We start from the raw sequence: 11,402 nt of genomic DNA on the forward strand, positions 1-11,402 counted from the left end.
TTATGAACCAATTTACAAATTGCCAGCGCACGCCGACAACACATCAACAACAAGAGAACAGAACAGAAAACAAGCAATCCAGAATTAGTCGAGTTCTTTCTCAATGCGGAGCGATTTTTGGTCTAGTCTCGACTATCTAAAGCCAATGACCAAATAACGAAGTTCGATTTCAATTGAACTGTCTTTAGTTTTGCTTTCACAACTAAATAAAATGTATTTTGAAAATGTTAAATCTGAAATCTTTTTTCCTTATACATATTAAATAATTCAATCACTGAGTTTTCTATATATGATATACACAGAAACATAAAGAAATCTTCATTCGACAATCCCGGATTTTCTTAAACCAAGTTTGATAATACTTGAATTTTGTAATTTCGATTTCTTTAATAAATCCGTTGCCAAATTGTTTTTGCACATTTCTTACAATTTGAGAATACAAGCGAAATTTCTAACTTTATGTGGCATTGAAAAGAGAAGAACAGAGAAGAAGAGAAAATTGAAAAATGATACTCGAATTTACAAACAATTCTTTTTATTCATCAAACTGGTCAAATTGAAATAGAAAGATATACACAATAAGGTTGCAATCCTCAATTTTGTGATTTTTTCCAGCAATACAGATATTTAACATTTCTCTGAGAACTGTTTTCTGTTCTGTTTTCTTAAAAAAAGCTTCAAGACATAATAAAACGCAATTATATATTTTATTTTTAAAAATAATTATCCGGAAGGCTATCTCGTATTCCGTTTCGTGGTCTAGTCATTACGAGAATGAATGTAGTTACAAAATAGAAAAAGACTTTCAATTGCATTTTTTCTGAATGGATTATAGAGGACTAAGAGCTTGGCTTTTATAACACTAACAAAATTGTAAATTATGTAAGATTGCATTAGCGTATCAAATTATTTAATGAATTAGTTACACATTATATTATGTTATACATTCAAAGTTCAGCGTTCTATATTCACAAATTTGAAGATGGAAAATATGATTCATTGGCGCTAAATTCGCATACGTACAACATGTCTAAGTTCTTTATTTTTCTGCAACTGTATGGTGGATTATTTTAAATAAATTAATGTAAATTGTTTATTGGTGCTTTGTTATATCACTTAAACGCTTCTCTAACTAATTGCTAATTCTATTTAGAGACTGCACAAATCATTCTATAATATATTATTTTTAAATCAATCCCGTTTCTTTTTAGAAATTGAAGCGATTCATTTTTAAATGTATAATTTCAAAATCGAAACATTCGAGCTTATTACAGAATTTTTTAGACCCAATAAAATATTGATGAAAGTAATATTGCAAAATTTTTATTAGTTTTCGTAATATACAAGAAATAAATTGATGTACGTTCATTTTACCCATATTCCAGTACGGGTGCGATATCGTGCTTTTAGTGTATTTGGCCTTGCTGCTGCTGCAGGCTCCAAGCAATAGCAAAGAAGAGCTATAAGCGCAATCCAATAAAAACAGTTTTTCCAATACATCTCTGAATCGAAGTGATTCTTTTGACTGAACGTATCCTGCTTTTATAGCCAACCATTTGATATAAAATCATATTACATAACTACACCAGGAAGAGACAGTACAATTCGATTTATAAAATAAAATTTTAGAAAATTAAATCAATTTTGTTTCGGTCTAAAATTTATTTTAAGCGGTTTAATCTTAAATTTTCGTACTCTTAAGTCGAATTGTTCTTCAAAGTAATAACATTTTACATTTTTATATGAGATTAAATCTCTTAAATCCATTTTAAATTAAGGTAGAACAAAGGTTGTAATTTCTTTCCTATTTCAACCAAATTTATTATGCAACCGGCGGAATTCTGATAACTATGGTAAGTAGTATTAAAAACTAATAGTATTAAAATGTGATATGTAAATTTCACTTATATAAAATAAATATTTAATAAAGATCATTTCAGAACTTATTGTTATGCATAATTTAAGCTAAGAGGTGACTAAGAGCTTGGCTTTTATATCACTAACAAAATTGTAAATTATATAAGTTTGCATTGGCGTATCAAATTATTTAATGAATTAGTTACACATTATATTGTTCATTGTTATGTTATACATTCACAGTGCAGCGTTATATATTCACAAATTTCATGATGGAAAATAAGATTCATGGCGCTAAATTCGCATAGGTACAACATTTCTTAAGTTCTTTTATTTCCTGAAATTGTTTGGTGGATTATTTTAAACAAATTTTTTTAAATTGTTTCTGCTTTGCTTTGTTTTGTTATATCACTTAAACGCTCCTCTAACTAATTGCTAATTCTATTTAGAGAATTTTAATTCACTTTATTTCCCATTGGCAATGCAATAATCTATGCTACATTTGTTCCAGCTTGGTTAAGCAGAGATTGCGATATAAGACTTATAAAAATGCCGAGTTGTTAACAATTCTTAAAAAGAAAGAGTCAAAATGTTAGACCTTTGAAAGCAGACTTCCACACAGCAAAAAAATAATTTTACAAATAATATTAGTATTAGTTTTGTTGTCTACAAGAAGTAAGTTGATATGCATATTCTATTACACATATTATTATTTGTAACCGCATTTTTATGTATTATCTTTTCATATTCTGCAGGATGCAATCAGTACGGAAAAATAAAAATGGGTGCAATTAAATAAAACAGTTTTTCAAATATATCTCTGAATCAAAGTGAACGTAGTTTGCTTTTGTAGCCAACCTTTTGACTTAAGATCATATTGCACAATTCATTCTATAAAATATTATTTTTAAATCAATCCCGTTTCTTTTTAGAAGTTAATGCGATTCATTTTTAACATTTAAGCTTTTGAGACAATTTTTTAGACCTAATAAAATATTGTTGAAAGTAGTATTGCAAAATGTTTATTAGTTATTATTGAAACTCTATGTGTTCGATTCATTGCGTGCGTATATCGATTATTGTAATACTAACCGATTGTAACGATAACTTAACGATGTCAGTCGCAAATAAAATTTCGTAGACAGCAGACGTGCTCGGCGATCTTTTCTTTCAATACATACACACACACCCAACCAAACGTAACTTCTACAGGTTATGGGCCCAGGCGCGCGCGGTGCTTTTGTGTATGTATACGAAAAGTTGGACTTGTTAACGAACAAGGGACGCGACCGAAAGTAAATTTTTAATACGATTAAAAATGAATTCCCTATACCAAATTGAGAAACTCGAAGAAAAGAATTACGATTCTTGGTGCATTCACATGCGGTGTGTTTTGGTACATGCGGAATTGTGGCAGCTGGCATCGGGTGCTCTGAAGCTCGAGGATGCTAGCGAAGGATTTGATTGGCATGGCAAAGACAGTAAGGCCCTGGCCATGATCACACTAAGTGTGAAAACATCACAGTTAAGCTATATAAAGAACTGTACAACGTCGTTTGCTGCTTGGACAAAACTTAAAGAAGTGCATCTGCCTAGTGGACCAGTACGGAAGGTCGCACTGTACAAGAAGTTGTTGGGACTTAAGATGTCAGAATGTGGAGATGTCAATGGATACTTGCAGACATTTGGAGAAGTGCTTGATCAACTTGCAGGAGTTGGGATACAGGTTGGTGACGAGCTACGAGCAATCATTCTGCTTTCCAGTCTTCCAAGAAATTATGAGAATTTCGTGGTGGCGATCGAAACGCGCGACGAATTGCCAAGTTATGAAATTCTATGCATAAAAGTGAAGGAAGAAGTAGAGCGCAAAGCGCAGGCAGAACCGCAAAGCAACAACGAAAAGGCATTCACCGTTACAAATAAGAACAACGGTATAAAGAGGAATTCGACGAAAAACGTAGTTTGCTTTAAGTGTGGCAAGCGTGGTCACAAGAAAGCAGAATGTCGAAGCGAATGCGTCCAAAAGGAAACGAAGGAAAGCACAAACAAAGAAGACAATAAAAATTGTAGTTTGCTGTGTGCAGCTGACGCTCATTTTTTTGAACGATCAAAGTGGTGCGTAGACAGCGGAGCAACAAGCCATATGTGTTGCGAAAAGAGCATGTTCACAAAGTTGGAAGAGCACTCCGAGAGGATAGGTCTAGCTGGTGACGGTTTCCTAGTTGCGAAAGGAATAGGTCAAGTAAAGCTGAAGACAGATCGATATACGATTGTTATGAACAACGTATTGTATGTGCCAGAGATGAAGGGAAATTTCATGTCGGTTAGTCAAACTGTGGCTAATGGCAATGTAGTACATTTCGGTGAACATCAGGCGAAGATCATACAGAAAGGAGAGTGCATCTTGCTCGTAAAGAAAGTTGGCAGCTTATACGTTTTTGAAGGCAAAACAAGCAAGTGTTTTTGCGCTGCTAAAATTGATGGATCTTTATGGCACAAGCGGTACGGTCATCTCAACTATCGTAGCTTGGAGGATCTAGAGAAAAACAACATGGTGCGTGGACTGGAAGGAACAAGCTTCACATCCAATGGGTCATGTGAAACATGCATGCTGAGTAAAATACATACTCAGAAGTTCCTAAGTCATCTGAACAGAGGGCGAGCGAAGTATTGGAACTAGTTCACACTGATGTTTGCGGGCCATTCGATACACAATCGATAGGCGGCAATCGATACTTCTTGACGTTCATCGATGACAAGTCACGGCGCATGTTTGTATACTTCATCAAAGGCAAAGACGAAGTGTTCACGAAGTTCGTTGAATTCAAACAACTTGTTGAACGGCAAACTGGCAAGAATATAAAATGCATTCGCAGCGACAACGGCCGCGAGTATGTAAACAAAGTTTTTGACGAGTACTTGAAGGCGAATGGCATAGCACGGCAACTGACGGTGCCGTACACACCGCAGCAGAACGGAGTTGCGGAGAGGGCAAATCGGACATTAGTTGAGATGTCACGATGCTTGCTGGTACAATCGGGAATGAAGATTTCACTGTGGGGAGAGGCAGTATACACAGCGGTGTATTTGCGAAATCGTTCACCAACTAGCGCACTGAAGAACATGACGCCAATGGAAGCGTGGAATGGTAAAACCTTCAATTTCACATTTGAAAGTTTTGGTTCTTTGCAGTAGCTTTGGAGAAAGGCCACAGAAAAAATAAGTTCGACGCTAAGGGCAAGGAATACCGCATGGTGGGTTATTCCAGGACTGCCAAAGCATACAGGCTTTACGACCCAAGCACAGGGCAAGTGGTCGAAAAGAGGGACGTGCTGTTTAGCGAACTTAGCGATACTGAGCAGAATCGAGAGGCTTCGATTATATTTGATATGCCAATGGGCATTCAAGGATCCGAGGATCAGATCGCTGATGGCGATGGTGTAGACGACGAGACTAACGTCGGCATAAAAAACGGCAACGGCTCAGACGACGAGGCTAACGTCGGCATAAAAAATAGTGATGGCAGCGATGAGTTCCTCAGCGCAGAGGAAGACGTGCGTGTAGGTCCTGGACGGCCAAGGATAGTTCGCACGGGCATGCGTGGGCGACCTCGTAAGCAGTTTAATCTACTTGGAGCTGCGACTGCTGGCGAGATCCCCATCCCCGAAACCTACGAGGAGGCCATTGGAGGAGCTGATGCATTGCTTTGGCGTGAGGCCATGGATAAAGAGCACAAGTCACTGTTGGTAAACGAAACCTGGGAAGTGGCGGAGTTGCCAAAAGGGCAGCGAGCGATCAACTGTAAATGGGTGTATACCGTTAAAAGAGGACCAAGTGGCGAAGTAGAGCGCTACAAAGCAAGGCTGGTGGCAAAAGGTTGCTCACAGCAGTATGGCGTTAATTATAACGAGACATTCTCGCCTGTTTGTAGATTAGAGAGTATGCGGATTGTTTTAGCTCTGGCTGCAGAGTTAAAGTTGCATTTACATCAGATGGATGTTTGCACGGCGTACCTCAACAGCACTTTAACGGATACAGTTTACATGAAAAGACCTGAAGGATACCCCGGTCAATGCGATTCCAAGCAAGTTTTACGTCTGAAGAAGGCCATATATGGTTTAAAACAATCTGGAAGGGAGTGGAACTCCAAGCTGGATGGAGTCTTAACAGGAATTGGTTTCATCTCTTGTGACAACGAACCATGTCTATACAAGAAGAATAACGGAGAACATCTAACGTTAATATTGGTGTACGTAGATGATCTGATTATTGCATGCCAGGATATAGATGAGTTGAAAGCAATCAAGACCAAGATCTCAGAGGCGTTCGAGTGTGTGGACAAGGGTCCATTGCATCAATTTCTTGGAATGGAGATCGGCAGAAAAGGTGAATTAGGCGAAATCACCCTAAGTCAGACGCAGTATATTCAGGAGTTGCTGAAGCGACATAGAATAGAGAGCTGCAAGTCTACAGCAACGCCTTTACAGGCTGGGCACCAGGTAGCTTGCGATAGTAAGGACTGTCGTAAAGTGGATGCCAAGGAGTATCAATCAATCATCGGTGAGCTGATGTGGGTAGCATTGACTACAAGGCCGGACATTTTGCATTCTGTAGCAAAGTTGGCACAACGCAATCAGGATCCACATAGCGAACACATGGCAGGTGTTAATCATGTTTTAAGATACCTGGCATCAACAAGTGAGTTAAAGCTTCACTATAAGAAGTGCGAGCAGGCGCTTGTTGGATACGTTGACGCCGACTGGGGAGGTGATCACACGGATAGACGTTCGTATACTGGATACGTTTTCTATCTGGCCGGAGGAGCGATTTCATGGAAATCCGAGAAGCAGCACAGCGTGGCACTCAGCAGCACGGAGGCTGAATACATGGCTTTGTCAGCCGCTTGCAAGGAAGCAGTTGCATTGAGGCGACTATTTGTAGAGATTGGCTGCGGTGATGAAAGCACTCCAACCTTTTTGTATGGAGACAACTTAAGTGCACAGCAATTGGCGAAGAATCCAGTCCATCATGCTAGGACTAAGCATATTGATATTCGCCACCACTTCGTAAGAGACGTCGTTAAGGAAGGGCATGTAACATTGAAATACGTTTCTACAGATTTGATGATTGCCGACATTTTAACCAAGAATCTGCAGAAACTCAAACATACAGAATTTACTAATAAAATGAATTTAAAGTAAATATTTGTAAACGTGCTCGCAATGAGGAAGGGTATTGAAACTCTATGTGTTCGATTCATTGCGTGCGTATATCCATTATTGTAATACTAACCGATTGTAACGATAACTTAACGATGTCAGTCGCAAATAAAATTTCGTAGACAGCAGACGTGCTCGGCGATCTTTTTCTTTCAATACATACACACACACCCAACCAAACGTAACTTCTACAGTTATCGTAATGTACAAGAAATAAATTGATGTACGTTCATTTTACTCGTATTCCAGTGCGGGAGCGATATCTATACGGTGTTCGTGTTTTTAGTGTTTTTGGCCTTGTGTTTGGAGTTCTTGTCCTTACTGCTGCTGCAGGCTCCAGGCAGTAGCAAAGAACTGCTATAAGCGCAATCTAATAAAAACAGTTTTTCAAATACATCTCTGAATCGAAGTGATTCTTTTGAGTGAACGCATCCTGCTTTTATAGCCAACCATTTGACTTAAAATCATATTACATAACTACACCATGAACAGACAAAACAATTCGATCTATAAAAGCAATTTTAGAAAATTAAATCAAATCCGTTTCGGTCTAGAATTTTTTTTAAGCGGTTTAATCTTAAATTTCCGTACTCTTAAGTCGAATTGTTCAAAGTAATACCGTTTTTAACATTTTATATGAGATCAAAAGTCTTATATAATAAAACGCAATTATATATTTTATTTTGACCAATAATAATTATCCGGATGGTTATCTCGTTCGAGTATTCTCGTTCGTGGTCTAGTCATTACAAGAATGAATGTAGTTACAAAATAGAAAAAGACTTTCAACTTCATTGATGATGATAGAGGACTAAGAGCTTGGCTTTTATAGCACTAACAAAATTGTAAATTATGTAAATTTGCATTGGCGTATCAAATTTTTTAATGAATTAGTTACACATTATATTGTTATGTTATACATTCAAAGTTCAGCGTTCTATATTCACAAATTTGAAGATGGAAAATATGATTCATTGGCGCTAAATTCGCATACGTACAACATGTCTAAGTTCTTTATTTTTCTGCAACTGTATGGTGGATTATTTTAAATAAATTAATGTAAATTGTTTATTGGTGCTTTGTTATATCACTTAAACGCTTCTCTAACTAATTGCTAATTCTATTTAGAGACTGCACAAATCATTCTATAATATATTATTTTTAAATCAATCCCGTTTCTTTTTAGAAATTGAAGCGATTCATTTTTAAATGTATAATTTCAAAATCGAAACATTCGAGCTTATTACAGAATTTTTTAGACCCAATAAAATATTGATGAAAGTAATATTGCAAAATTTTTATTAGTTTTCGTAATATACAAGAAATAAATTGATGTACGTTCATTTTACCCATATTCCAGTACGGGTGCGATATCGTGCTTTTAGTGTATTTGGCCTTGCTGCTGCTGCAGGCTCCAAGCAATAGCAAAGAAGAGCTATAAGCGCAATCCAATAAAAACAGTTTTTCCAATACATCTCTGAATCGAAGTGATTCTTTTGACTGAACGTATCCTGCTTTTATAGCCAACCATTTGATATAAAATCATATTACATAACTACACCAGGAAGAGACAGTACAATTCGATTTATAAAATAAAATTTTAGAAAATTAAATCAATTTTGTTTCGGTCTAAAATTTATTTTAAGCGGTTTAATCTTAAATTTTCGTACTCTTAAGTCGAATTGTTCTTCAAAGTAATAACATTTTACATTTTTATATGAGATTAAATCTCTTAAATCCATTTTAAATTAAGGTAGAACAAAGGTTGTAATTTCTTTCCTATTTCAACCAAATTTATTATGCAACCGGCGGAATTCCTGATAACTATGGTAAGTAGTATTAAAAACTAATAGTATTAAAATGTGATATGTAAATTTCACTTATATAAAATAAATATTTAATAAAGATCATTTCAGAACTTATTGTTATGCATAATTTAAGCTAAGAGGTGACTAAGAGCTTGGCTTTTATATCACTAACAAAATTGTAAATTATATAAGTTTGCATTGGCGTATCAAATTATTTAATGAATTAGTTACACATTATATTGTTCATTGTTATGTTATACATTCACAGTGCAGCGTTATATATTCACAAATTTCATGATGGAAAATAAGATTCATGGCGCTAAATTCGCATAGGTACAACATTTCTTAAGTTCTTTTATTTCCTGAAATTGTTTGGTGGATTATTTTAAACAAATTTTTTTTAAATTGTTTCTGCTTTGCTTTGTTTTGTTATATCACTTAAACGCTCCTCTAACTAATTGCTAATTCTATTTAGAGAATTTTAATTCACTTTATTTCCCATTGGCAATGCAATAATCTATGCTACATTTGTTCCAGCTTGGTTAAGCAGAGAGATTGCGATATAAGACTTATAAAAAATGCCGAGTTGTTAACAATTCTTAAAAAGAAAGAGTCAAAAATGTTAGACCTTTGAAAGCAGACTTCCACACAGCAAAAAAAATAATTTTACAAATAATATTAGTATTAGTTTTTGTTGTCTACAAGAAGTAAGTTGATATGCATATTCTATTACACATATTATTATTTGTAACCGCATTTTTATGTATTATCTTTTCATATTCTGCAGGATGCAATCAGTACGGAAAAATAAAAATGGGTGCAATTAAATAAAAACAGTTTTTCAAATATATCTCTGAATCAAAGTGAACGTAGTTTGCTTTTGTAGCCAACCTTTTGACTTAAGATCATATTGCACAATTCATTCTATAAAATATTATTTTTAAATCAATCCCGTTTCTTTTTAGAAGTTAATGCGATTCATTTTTAACATTTAAGCTTTTGAGACAATTTTTTTTAGACCTAATAAAATATTGTTGAAAGTAGTATTGCAAAATGTTTATTAGTTATTATTGAAACTCTATGTGTTCGATTCATTGCGTGCGTATATCGATTATTGTAATACTAACCGATTGTAACGATAACTTAACGATGTCAGTCGCAAATAAAATTTCGTAGACAGCAGACGTGCTCGGCGATCTTTTTCTTTCAATACATACACACACACCCAACCAAACGTAACTTCTACAGGTTATGGGCCCAGGCGCGCGCGGTGCTTTTGTGTATGTATACGAAAAGTTGGACTTGTTAACGAACAAGGGACGCGACCGAAAGTAAATTTTTTAATACGATTAAAAATGAATTCCCTATACCAAATTGAGAAACTCGAAGAAAAGAATTACGATTCTTGGTGCATTCACATGCGGTGTGTTTTGGTACATGCGGAATTGTGGCAGCTGGCATCGGGTGCTCTGAAGCTCGAGGATGCTAGCGAAGGATTTGATTGGCATGGCAAAGACAGTAAGGCCCTGGCCATGATCACACTAAGTGTGAAAACATCACAGTTAAGCTATATAAAGAACTGTACAACGTCGTTTGCTGCTTGGACAAAACTTAAAGAAGTGCATCTGCCTAGTGGACCAGTACGGAAGGTCGCACTGTACAAGAAGTTGTTGGGACTTAAGATGTCAGAATGTGGAGATGTCAATGGATACTTGCAGACATTTGGAGAAGTGCTTGATCAACTTGCAGGAGTTGGGATACAGATTGGTGACGAGCTACGAGCAATCATTCTGCTTTCCAGTCTTCCAAGAAATTATGAGAATTTCGTGGTGGCGATCGAAACGCGCGACGAATTGCCAAGTTATGAAATTCTATGCATAAAAGTGAAGGAAGAAGTAGAGCGCAAAGCGCAGGCAGAACCGCAAAGCAACAACGAAAAGGCATTCACCGTTACAAATAAGAACAACGGTATAAAGAGGAATTCGACGAAAAACGTAGTTTGCTTTAAGTGTGGCAAGCGTGGTCACAAGAAAGCAGAATGTCGAAGCGAATGCGTCCAAAAGGAAACGAAGGAAAGCACAAACAAAGAAGACAATAAAAATTGTAGTTTGCTGTGTGCAGCTGACGCTCATTTTTTTGAACGATCAAAGTGGTGCGTAGACAGCGGAGCAACAAGCCATATGTGTTGCGAAAAGAGCATGTTCACAAAGTTGGAAGAGCACTCCGAGAGGATAGGTCTAGCTGGTGACGGTTTCCTAGTTGCGAAAGGAATAGGTCAAGTAAAGCTGAAGACAGATCGATATACGATTGTTATGAACAACGTATTGTATGTGCCAGAGATGAAGGGAAATTTCATGTCGGTTAGTCAAACTGTGGCTAATGGCAATGTAGTACATTTCGGTGAACATCAGGCGAAGATCATACAGAAAGGAGAGTGCATCTTGCTCGTAAAGAAAGTTGGCAGCTTATACGTTTTTGAAGGCAAAACAAGCAAGTGTTTTTTGCGCTGCTAAAATTG

General features: G+C 36.3%; 1 long non-coding RNA gene across 1 annotated transcript; it reads left to right on the top strand.

The window, feature by feature from the left end:
• Nucleotides 1-9,461: 9,461 nt before the first annotated feature.
• LOC133846039 (uncharacterized) lies at nucleotides 9,462-9,833 on the top strand. Its single transcript, XR_009894837.1, has 2 exons — nucleotides 9,462-9,591; nucleotides 9,672-9,833. It is a non-coding gene; the product is annotated as an uncharacterized LOC133846039 (long non-coding RNA).
• The last annotated feature ends 1,569 nt before the right edge of the window (nucleotides 9,834-11,402 follow it).

This window comes from Drosophila sulfurigaster, chromosome 3, assembly GCF_023558435.1.
Source record: "Drosophila sulfurigaster albostrigata strain 15112-1811.04 chromosome 3, ASM2355843v2, whole genome shotgun sequence".
NCBI classification, from domain to species: Eukaryota; Metazoa; Arthropoda; class Insecta; order Diptera; family Drosophilidae; genus Drosophila; species Drosophila sulfurigaster.